Source organism: Hesperophylax consimilis, chromosome 22 (assembly GCF_061612785.1).
Source record: "Hesperophylax consimilis isolate HC1 chromosome 22, BYU_Hcon_1.0, whole genome shotgun sequence".
Taxonomy (NCBI): Eukaryota; Metazoa; Arthropoda; class Insecta; order Trichoptera; family Limnephilidae; genus Hesperophylax; species Hesperophylax consimilis.
Genome location: NC_142857.1, coordinates 22,239,869 through 22,252,419, shown reverse-complemented (window position 1 = coordinate 22,252,419; position 12,551 = coordinate 22,239,869). Strand labels below are relative to the sequence as shown.

The 12,551-nt window shown below is 34.1% G+C and overlaps 1 protein-coding gene across 2 annotated transcripts in view; it reads right to left on the bottom strand.

Annotated features, from left to right (window-relative positions):
• Smr (nuclear receptor corepressor smrter) overlaps window positions 1-12,551 on the bottom strand; it is a 608,275-nt gene that overhangs the window by 440,474 nt on the left and 155,250 nt on the right. The gene's annotated exons all lie outside the window — the stretch shown is intronic.

Genomic DNA, 12,551 nt, shown 5'->3' with positions numbered 1-12,551 from the left:
ATTTACTCTTTCATTCTTGACGTGACCCGACTTAAGTACAGGGTTTTCCAATAAGAGGTGTTATTTTGATATTCAATCGTAAAAGATCAATGGTTTCGTTGCTTGTGTGGCACGTACCGCCGTCTTGTTAAAAGAAAACGTTGTCCAGATCAATACCATCCAATTCCGGCCATAAAAAATCATTAATCATCTCTCTATAGCGCAATCCATTCACCTTAACTGTTGCTCGAGGCCTCATTTTCGAAAAAGTAAGGCCCAATGACTCCGCCGGACCATAAACCGCACCAAACAGTCACACGTTGAGGATAAAAAGGCTTTTCAACAATAACTCTTGGGTTTTCCGAGCCCCAGATGCGACAATTTTGCTTGTTGACGAAGCCACCGAGGTGGAAATGGGCCTCATCACTCAAGATGATTTGCATTTGATTCAATCAAGTGAATTTTAATAATTTGAATGCGTTGTTGAAGCGTGTATCGTTCCATTTTTATTAATGGCGTAGTTTCTACTTGTCAAATGTCAAAAAAAGACAGCTTCAAGAGTAACATCTACCGAAATAGCGGGCTATTCAAAATAACACCTCTTATTGGAAAATCCTGTATTTGATTCAGGGCCGTGCCATGTCTTCCTCGGACATCCTCGAATTCTTCTACCATTTACTAATGCATTGTGTTACATTCTCCCAACTCATTAGCTCTACATTTACATGTCGAATCCATCTAAAAGATCCTCTCCTTCTTCTTCTAACTTCTGATTATGATTACTCCGTACGTTTACAATAACTGCTTTATTAAATACGCGATATAATGTATATGGATGTGGCCGAAACCAGCGTATATTCTTAATAGTACAAAATAAAGTCGCAATCCGCGTCTGTCTGTTTGTGCGCTAAGTTCTTCTAAACTACGCAACGGATTTTGATAGGATTTTCACTATCATTTAGAGAATTTCAATTTCATTTCATATCATATTTACATAAATGATACATGCATATTATATTTATAAAAAGAAGAGAAAAGTCGATGTCTTATAATCAAGATGTAAAAAAATATTTTTGGGAACTACATTGCTAACGCTGGCTAAACTTCATGAGATAATGTACTACGGAATTGTACATCTTAAAAATGCCTACAGAAAAGTCCGAGATGACCATAGACATATGAATATTAGTAGACCTGCCCTAAGTGATTAAAAGCGTATTATCCCCACTCCCCATACCGGTTCCATTGGAGCCGGCTGTGCTCGCGTATGGCCTCAAGTGAAATTAGAAAACGTGACGTCATCATTCTTGTGCGAACTATGGTCGAGGCATCATCGGTTCATTTTACGAAATAACACGGCAAAATGTTGACTTGTGATATGAAAACTTGTAAAAATAGACGTGAAAAAGAGAATAAACCCAATTGTCGTATTACATTCCATATATAAGCATTATTTTACTTTATTTTAAGCATATTCACATCGTTTAATATGAATCAGTTGTTACTATCACATCGAGAAACGTCTGGACGCGAAACACAAAGCTGGTTGGTTGCTGGGAAGTAAATTATGAACATTTATAAAAGTGTCTTAACTAAATACTTAAACGAAATATTCGATTCTGAAAATAGAACCGAATTTTTTTGCCGAATTTGGACTTCGCAAATTTGTTCATAACGTGAGGAGTAATTTGCGCTCCCATGTAAAAATGTCTATTCATTCAAAAGCAGGTTTACTTTTAAGAAGTAAATGGTGATATTATAATGCGAGATGCCTATTTACTGTCAGATTGATTTATTGACGAATCACAGTCAGCTTCACCCCCTTCGTTCTTCAACAGTTGATTTTACCCCTCGCCATTATCTTCTCGTCTATTAATTCCTATGTCTGTGGAGATGACATATGTCTATCTCCTAAGTATAACCCCCAGCAACACCAGGTACACGTCAGCTAGCTGAGATCTGGGATGCGAGAGAGACCTTGACCAAGTGCAACTATTTATATACATTTTTAAAAAATTTATTTATAATTTTTATTATCAATATAAAGTGTTTTTACAGGTTTTTTTTCGATGTCTGTCTCACTAGGATAAACCTGTGTCGAGACACATGTATTTAAAACATAATTTAATGTTTACATATTATTTGATACATATAATATTTCATTACATTAAATGACATTGTGAAAATGATAAAAAAATAATGAATAATAATAATAAATGATAAATTGGTTAATCAGCATCTAGTTGGAGTACATACTTATGAGGGGATTTTTATAAAATTTTTGATCTTGGATCTGTCTTGGCTGATGATCCAAGACTTAATTAACTATATATGGCTGTTCGGAATCTCCATATCTCTATTACGGTCATACTTGGTTTTACCGCAAATACGCTTCAAGGATGTCCTTTCTACAGCATTCATCCCCTCCTTCCAGTTCCATAAACGTAGAGATAAATTTATGCTAATAATAAAACTACGAACCCAGTTTGCGGCAGACTTTCTTCTGCCGACAATATCAACCCAAATTGAACACAAAATTCGCATTACTCTAGTATTCATAGGCATAAAAGAGAAATCCGTTTCCTTCAGAGATTTATTGTCGAAGGCTGTATTTTCGTAGACGTCCTCGCTAATCTGTGAGCAAAGCTCTCCACTCATTCTCCCCCCCTCCCACCCCCGCCCCCACCGCCTCTACACTGTAACTAGGCCTGGGAAAACTACAAATTTACTTATTAAAAAAACCTGAAACAAGCCTAAAACCAACACCGACATTCTTCGACTAAGATTGTGAATTGTGACGCTGCATACCTACAATGTTTTGACCCTACAATGAATTGTCCTTAACCTTAAAATTGACGACTTTTTCGTTGATTTTCGAAATAACTGGGGGGCGATTCCGGTTCTACGTAAAGATAAGGAATTGTCCTTAACCTTAAAATTAACGACATTTTAACGAAAAAAGAGGATTTAAAAAAATAGAAACAAAAAACAGGAATCACAGTTAACGAAACATTCGTTAATTTTAAGGTTAAGGACAATTCCTTATCATTAAGTAGAACTGGATTGGCCCCTAAAGTCGACAATTTATTATGCTTGTAGAACCGGAATGGCAGTTATAAAATATAAAAATACGTTATTAATTATAAGGTTAAGGACAATTCCTTATTCTTAAATAGAACCGAAATCGCTTATCAGGCCCATTACAAGCCACGAACGTAGCGGCTACCCACGACTGACAGGCGCCCTTTTATCAACAAGACATCCCTTATAACCGGCACATAATAGGGTAACTGGTCGGGACGCCCGCGCCGGGACATACGAGTATTTTCAAAATGAGACAATCCCGGTCAAACCAAAACTTATGGTAAGGCTTAGATAAACAAGCAAGTTTTAGAAATATCCACTATATACTTTACCCATGAAATTATTTTTAAACAAGATGTGGAACAGTTCTATTCGCATCATTAAATTGTTTCTGTTAGTGAATATTTTATTGTTTAAATTCCCTTTTCACGATAAAAAATAATAGTATATAATTTTATATAAAAAATAGTATATTACTTCCGATCCGCCGTTCTGTTAGAATTCCTAATTGGGCCCTTCAGTCAAAAACTTTTCTCAGGCCTGCTGTACTTACACTGTGCCTAGTTATTTTATATCACGACCAAGTATGTTATGAAGTATATTATTATTTTTCGAGCCCACAAAATATTTCTCTCCCGAATTATATTTATTATGTATCTGGGTCGCTCTGACATAACGACACGGAACCAAAATAACGAGGATTTGTATTTTCCGTAAATAAAGCCATGCCTACGCAAGATTCGGTTTATGGTACGAAGGATATACGCACAATGGATCCGTCAGGAAATGATATTTAGTAATAATAAGAAGACAAGATGTCATTTCGCAATATTACATTCAATATTCATCCTTTCCGTCATCTCGTGAATCTGGGCACAGGCCCAGAAAGCTCAGTATCTCAGGGCCTGTGATCTTTGGGAATGAAGTTTGGAGGGTTTTTTCAAGGAGGGGAAGCCAGTAAACCTTGTATACCAAAATTGTAGCTTAATCTAGGATTCAGTAGAAAATTTAAGATATAACTCGCCATAAAATATAGCTCCGATAACTGATGATGTTAATGGGCTAGAAAATAATAGAAACACTGGTCTGAGGCAGTCAACTCTTAGATCAGCTACATCATCAGCTGTAGGCAGACTTATAGAACCTATGCGCAAGCCAAATACTGAGTTTGGTGATCGCGCTTTCGGAGTATCTGGGCCGAAGGCTTGGAATAAACTCCCTCCAGTACTAAGATCCATAACAAGTCCAACAGAATTCAGGTCTAAACTAAAAACTTACCTTTTTAAGCTGTCGTACCCTTAAATTAAATATACCATTCCTTAGAGAAAGTTCAGTTATATTCAATTTTCCAATTATGTCCTAAATCCTGTATCTAAATTTCGCTTATAAACAATTATATAATGTTAATTATGTGTTAATCTCAAGTGACCTACCAGGTAAGTATTGTACTGTATATTATCTCCATACATAGTTAAGTAATAACATAGATCACTGTAGAAATGTATTATAAGTTTGTACAGCGCCCTTGAGGTGATTTTGCACAAAAACGGCGCTATACAAGTCATCCAATCAAATGGGAAAAAAAATTCACCGCCTCCAGATATTTTCATATCAGAGGGTTCGGCTCGGTAGAACTTCTAACAGGGCCTATAAATTCTACTGATCCCTCAACATAAATATTTAAAAAATCTTTCGTTATCCTACATGTATTTAAAATGACCGACTTTTGCATCTTTATATATAATTTTTTTGATAGATCTAATACGCCTAAATTTTTAATGAGAAAGCTAGGTATAATGCCAGTAGCCGAAATAACGAACGGTAATATTTTTATAGTCTGAGAATGCCAAATTCTTTTAATCTCATTTCCTAAATCTATGTATTTTCTTATTTTTTCATTATTATTATAATTATTATTAATAATCTAACCTAATATAACCAACCCTTAATGTTATATATAAGTTTTAAGGTACTAGCTGAAGTCCACGGCTTTGCACGGGATTTACGCAGAGTTTTTAAAATCAGACGAAGACAGTAAATTTCCTCTTATTTTGAGCGTCAAATGAGCAAGCATCAAAATTCTTCTTAATGGGGGTGAAAAGGGGATGGTGTCGTCTTTGGAAAAGGTCAAGTGTGCAAAATCTCATCAATCTCGGATTAAAACTGTAGATTTGTATAAAAAAACAAAGCCGAGCCGCAGAAGACACTCTTCTTTATATATTAGTATAATTGGAAGATTTGGCTAAAATATTTACAAATAAATAAAAATAATATTGGAAAATATAGATCCAAAGATGTATTCATAATATGGTATCAACTAACTAACCATCACGCAGGCTTCTCGCAGGGCAGGGTAGGCAGTGAGAACGGACCGCTAAATAACTCAGTCAAGCCTCATTCATACTCCTTGTCTCATTCACATTTATACATACTCTTCTATTATTTCGACTCTTGACATGGCCGACTCAAGTATCTGGTTCACTTGATCGTGCCATGTCTTCCTCGGGCGTCCCCGACTTATTATGGTCTACATCTTCTAGAGTTTTAAAAGAGTTACAATTTCGATTTTCTCAAATTTTGTCGTCAGCGTAGAATACCGTTAATCATAATAATATTACAATTACATTCCATCTTGAAGTAATAAAAAAATTAATTATCCTTAAAAATTTATGTAATAATTCGTATATTGCAAAAACGTATAATTACCTCAACATCGACTAAGCAGATAAACATGTAAATGGAATAACTAATCGACCTAGAATAATTTATAAAGCAAAGCATACAACCATCATATTATACTTTGCATTCGTGAGAAATGTTTATATCTTCAGCATTTACCTTTGAGCCGGCTTTATGATTATAAATAATAATATTTATTACCGATACACGAGCTACATAAAATAACAAAGGGGAAATGGCGACAGTTTGCTTAGCAATGTTTCATTTCTAGAAGCAATGAATGAATCATTTTACGACCGATGCTTTTAATCTGAAAGCTAGGTTGTAGAAAGAGGTTGAATGAATGATGTTATATTTTTCCTGAAAACGTTGCTAGTGTCAATCAACATTTGGAAAACATGTCACGATCAAGTGAATCAAATACTTGAGTCGGGTAATGTGAAGAGAATGTATGAATGTGCCAAAACAAAGTTGTGTGGCTGTTTATCCTCTCTCGTATGCACCAGTTGTCAGTTAGTTACTCATTCGTGTGTCTCAGGTACAATATATACCCACTGCTTGGTTAGTTAACTTCATCATAATTTTTGTTCTTGTATAGAATGGGTCATAAACAATCTACTCGGCACAGGGCGCTGACGAGGCGAGTATTATCGCCGAGAGTGTAGAAGAGGCTAATGGTTTTCACACGATAAGAATAAAATCATTTATAAAAATAATTATGATTTTTATGTTCAAGTAAACCCTGATGAGGTGAAACATCACACACAACGGTTTTTAACGAAATTGGTTAAAAGTAAGTATTTTTTTATTAAAATGGTGCCACAAAATACGTTTGCTGTGTTTGCAGAAAAAAAATTCGTTATGTACATAACACTGCAAGACATTTGATAAGTTATTACATAAATTTTTTAATTCAAAAACTAAAAGCTCTAGGTATTTTTAATAGTATGTTAAAATGGTTCAAAAGTTACATGTTATCCAGAAAAACTTTAGTTAAAATTTTAGATTACATTTCTAAGCAATTTGAGGCTTCTAGTGGAGTTCCACGGGGTTCTCACTTGGGCCCTATATTATTCTTAATATTTATCAACGATATTTTAACAATAAACATGAATAATTGAAAGAGTAAACATACTCTTGTTTGCCGATGAAGATTTACAGAACGACTACCTCCATCAATGATTGTAATATTATATGAAATACTTTGTACTCACCACTTTTAATCAATAATAATCTACATGTTTCAAAGCCTATGGCTTCTTCGTCGGGATCATGAAAAACAGGAAAAAATGTCATATTTAAGTAGTGTAATTATAATGGACTCTTTTTAAATATTGATAAATGCCAATTTACATCATTCTCTAAAAATAAAATTTCTATTACCTATGTCTCATATTACAGCATCGACAATATTCCTCAAAGATCTAGGTATATTTTCTTAAATTTAACGTTGGTCCCACAAATCACTTAAGTAACAAATAAGGCTATAAATGTTTGGGATGTATTTAAAGAACAGTAAGATTTTACGTGACTCAATTATTTTGATTCTCGACTCTTGAAGACTGCGTTGGTAAGAAGTAATTTAAAATACAATATACTTATACTATAAAGCACATCAAATTAAAATTGAGAGAGTTCAACACAATTTTTTAAGGTTCATCAATTTCAAGCCATCTATACACATTGACCAAATTAATCATGTTAATTTAATGAAATTACTTGATTTAACCACTTGCAAAAGAACCATGAGTGATTTGGTATTCAAATTAGTCAATGGCTCAATGGTTTCACCTGACTTAACTAAGCTAATATCGTTCCGAGTACCAAATCGTAACATGAGACTTCCTGAGTTGTTCTTTGTTCATTCATCTAAAACCAACTATGTTATTAATTTTCCAGTCCAAAGGCTACTAGGCTTTGACATTAATTCAGTTCGTTTGATATTTTCGTTTTTTCCATACTAAAATTTGAATATTTTCTAACATTTTGTTTCGGTAACATTATTACTATATGTACCTATAATCTGTAACTTACTTTTTATGTATTTAACTTATAATTTACTTTTTTATGTTGATTTTTATTATTTACTCCAGGCAGGTATTAATACCCTTTTCTCTTTTTTTGTATTTGCTGTATTGAAATAGAGCGTTGTTTTAAACGTCAATATCTATATTATTTGAGATTTTCACGGCCAAAAGTATTAGGGTGAAGACACATTACGCTATACGCTTCATGGCTTGGTCTATTTTAGCGCATTGCTCGCCATACACTACCAATGGGAATGAGACGCTGAAATAGGCTAAACCTAATATATTTTTAACACATTATAATAGGTAAACGTCAGGATAATCTCCATATTAGATTTCTCCTTAGATATCAGTGACAATTTTTCTTTAATGAGGTACTTATAAGAGTTAAAAATATTAGAATGTGTACTGGGTAGGTTCGTGAAAGGTATGTAGTGTATTACTTAAGAAATGTCATTTCCCATTCCCACGCAGGTTCGACTGTACATGCTAATACAAAGTTCAACAAGACAGTACACGAGGACGTAAAAAACTAAGAACATTGTGTGTTGCGCTGTGTATTCTCCTAGTCATTCTATGGATTCTGTTGAATGATGATGACTCCACGAAACAAAGAATCAGGTAACAGATGAACAGCGCGATGTTGTGACTTTAACGAGAGGTTCCCAATTTAATGGCAGCTTTCACCAATCAAAATCGAGCGATTTATTTGCATCATTGGTGTCTCGGAGAGTTTTAATCGTTCTAGAAAACGTTTCCAGTGTTTTTTTTTTTAAATTTATATACATACATAACTTTTATATGTAAATACCGCGAGAGTTCCCCAACGCTCCCAAACCGTCTGGAACTAACTAAATATCATTTGTCGTCCCCAATTGGAGTATGTTGTGAGGCTGAAGCTAGTGAGAGGGGAAGGAGATGGGTAAGAGGAAGGTTTGGTTTGCCTGGCTATTCAGATCGGGTCACCAAACACTAAAGCCATTTCCTGCAACGTTAGACTCTGAATAGAGGTTTTTCAACATATAGGGTGATAAAAAATAAAAATATATTATTCTGTAACGTGCCGCAAACATAATAGGTAGGTATACATATTATATTATTTAAAAAAAAAAAGAAATTGAGAAATAACAAAAATTTATCAAACAATGATACTACCCATCAGTTAATAATAATATTAATAATATTTGGATGATCTGTATAGCGCCGTTTTTGTGCAAAATCACCTCAAGGGCGCTGTACAAATTTATAATACATTTCTACAATGATCTATGTTATTACTAACTTATGGAGATTATATACAGTACAACACTTACCTGGTAGGTCACTTGATATTAACACTTAATTAACATTAACTAATTGTTTATTAGCAAAATTTAGATACAGGATTCAGGACATAATTTGAAAATTGGATATAACTGGACATTCTCTCAGGAATGGTATATTTACATATTTGTAATAAGCATTTACTTTGTGGCTCGTCATAATTTACAATAAAAGATATAAATTTGTTTTAGACCACAATTAATTAATTAGAGTGAAATTAAAATTAAAGTGGTCTAAAACAAATTTATACCTTTTATTGAATGATATATTTAATTTAATGGTATGACAGCTTAGTTAGCTAGTTGTAGTTTTTCGTTCGACAAAATATTGATCTCAAAAGAAAAAAAATATAAGGTCGCAGCACTGCAAGCCGTGTCCTTGGCGATAAGTATTCCATATTAAAACATGGTTTTTCTCGATAAGAGTTTTGATTTGAAATGTCCCTGTAAACCGTAGTAGCTAGCACTAGCAATACCAACATGCCATGGTATTTCTTTTGTTAATTTCTTGTCGTTTTACGACGTCACTAGGTTAATAAACACACTTATATCAGAAACCACTAGTAATTTTGTTTTTTTTTTTTTATCTCAGCAGGCTTTGTTCGGTTTTGGGAACAAATAGCTATCACACGTATCAATTTATTCGCTTTTCGGAACAGCTCATATATGGTCGCATAGAAATTGTTGTCTCCTTTACCGTCGTTGTTAGAAATATGAACTAAACGAAAAAAATGAGGTGGCAGTATAATGTTCATAATACATTTGTTACATAATTTCTTCGTTTTTTTTCGTTTTCAATCATTTTAGTTCAGTGTTAAGACGAAAAAAAGGAAGATGAGCTATTTTTTTAAACCATTTTTTATTTCAAAATTTTAATATTTATTTTAAAAAAATTATGTTTATGTTTATTTAAATTTGAAAACGTATTTCATCGCCTTTAAAAAACAGTTTTTTTTACGTTCAGAAGAAATGTCCCATTTATTTTAATTTTGTTGAGAAGCAGAAATACACACAAAGTCTCCGGCTTTTTGATGGCACCTAAGAAATATCTTCCTCGGAACTCTCATGGAATAATACACTGTGTTTTTAGTTACCACGGCAGTATAACGGTCAATACGCCAAAGGCCTGAACGCTTAAAGTAAAGTAAAATGTGCAACTTACGCAGTGCTATGATGTTTGGGGTTCCATGCTAACTCAACACCTTTAAAAAGTGATATAAAGTCTTTAAAAACGATGAAAAAGAAAAAAAAATAACCTAACCTAACCTACTTAACCCAGTTAATAAAGTTTTTGTTTCATCATTTTCCATGACATTATATAACTTTTTAAAGATGAGATGAATTATTATTTTGATGATTTATCCGGTCACCGATGTTTGGGATCCTCTGCCGGCTCTATTCCAAGCTATTGAAGACGCAACCGCTCTTATCGCAAAGGAAGACTGTGAACAAGTTGTCTGAGGAATATCCCATAAAGTATTCAGGCATACAATACTGGCGTTTGAATGAGACTCAAACCCATACATTTCATGGGGTCGATTCATTAATTACTCTGTATCGTGAATACACGGAGAAAAAGAGCAATGCCGATCTATTCGAATCCTGTTAAAAACTGGATAGCATGCCGTGTCCTAAAAAACTTTTAGTACATTCATGATATATCAGAAATCGTATTTATGCACCTGCGTTTGTAATGATAATACCTACACAATGCCGTGATGAGAAAATATTAGAATTTTTATGAACACGCTTTCCGACATCGCCATAATGGTGACCGGGATAACTCATCGAAATGAAAAGCGAACACACATTCAAAAGTGATGAAACAAAAACTAGGTTAAGTAGTTAGGCTCATAGGTTATTTTTTTCCATGGCTTTTAAATACGTGTTGAGAAATCATGGAACCCGCTATAACACATTCGCGCTTTACTGAACAATAAAACCTGTCAATTTATTCGTTAAAGTGTTGCAGTCCCGTTTTTAATCAAAATACGAATAAGTTGAAGAAGAAAAGACAGCCTCATTCAGAATAACTTTCTTAAGGGGTTAGTTCTTGGCGCTCAGAAAAATAGGTATCAAAATAAAAATTGCCAGTACAGTGGTCGGCAAACTTATTGGCCAAAGAGCCAAATATGTGCATTACAACGATTAAATTCTGAGAGCCAAATCTGTTTTTTAATTTAGTAAACCTTTATTATAATTTTAGACCTTCATTAAATTACGGATACACTGAATAAAACTTGATTTCACATTTAATAAAGATTTATTCGTTGATAAACAATAATATGAAAGTAAGGTATCAATAAATTTAAATCATGACAATGACTGAAAAACACTTAATGCCATCAATGTCATTGCATCTCCTTGGAAAGATTCAGTAAGTCAGGTTGCTTGTATGTTGTTGTTTTTAATTTTAGGCATGATTCCAGGTTCTCATCAATAAAACTTCTCAGTTTACTCTTGATAAAGTTCATGCTTGAAAAAGATTGTTTGCATGAATATGTAGAACCAAAAAGGTAAAGAGCAAACGCGATTTTTTCAGCTGATCGTAAGAGTCAGGAATAATATTCCAGACGTTGAAAATGATCATTTCTTCCTTCTCCTGGTCTCTCAAAGCAGACCACTTGTGTTGTGAACTAAGATCGCATTTATTCTTCTCCAATATTTCCAAATCAATATTGTACGTTGAAATTTAGAGCTCCATGTCTCCTTTTGTCAATGCCAAAAGGAGAAAATTTCAACTCTTTTGACGAATGCTAAGGCCGCTCTGCTGTTTTTAAACTCCTGAAACCTGCTGATACCTGCTGGCCGTGGATTTATGTACCAGAGCCGCACTCAAGGAGCCAAAGAGCCGCATGCGGCTCCGGAGCCGCTCGTTACCGACCACTGTTCTAGTAAAAGGCAGAAGAAAAAACGAGACGGCTTCAGGCTCTTGAAACCAAATATATTTTTTAAATTGCCTTCTGCGGTCCTGGACCGTATATGAGGTCTTACTTCGTCTTACCTCTGACTCCCTTTGAGCAGCTCTTTTCATTTTCCTGGCCTCCTTAGTCTTCTGTTGGGCTTTCATGTTGGCTATAGATATTCATATATCCGCTATCTGAGTTTTGGGCAGACTCTGCCGCGCTAAATGCTATATATAACTTCGGAAATAATTTGAATTTTTAAACGGCTAAACAAGATCCTACGATTTAAACTACAAAACATCAATTAGTACCAACATCGATTAGTGCCAAACCCTGCTGAACCCAGTGCAAAAGTCAGAAAACAGGTCTGTCAGTTCATTTTCCACAGCACAGTCTTGTAAAAGATGGTGGTGGTTCAGTGGATAGGTACAACAAATAATACAAAATATTTAATATATATGTAGGTACTACCAATTGGTGTTTTCTAATTTATTGTTAGAATTAAAAGCATTTATTAAAATTTTAAATAAATAGTGTTGGCACACGTCTCGACA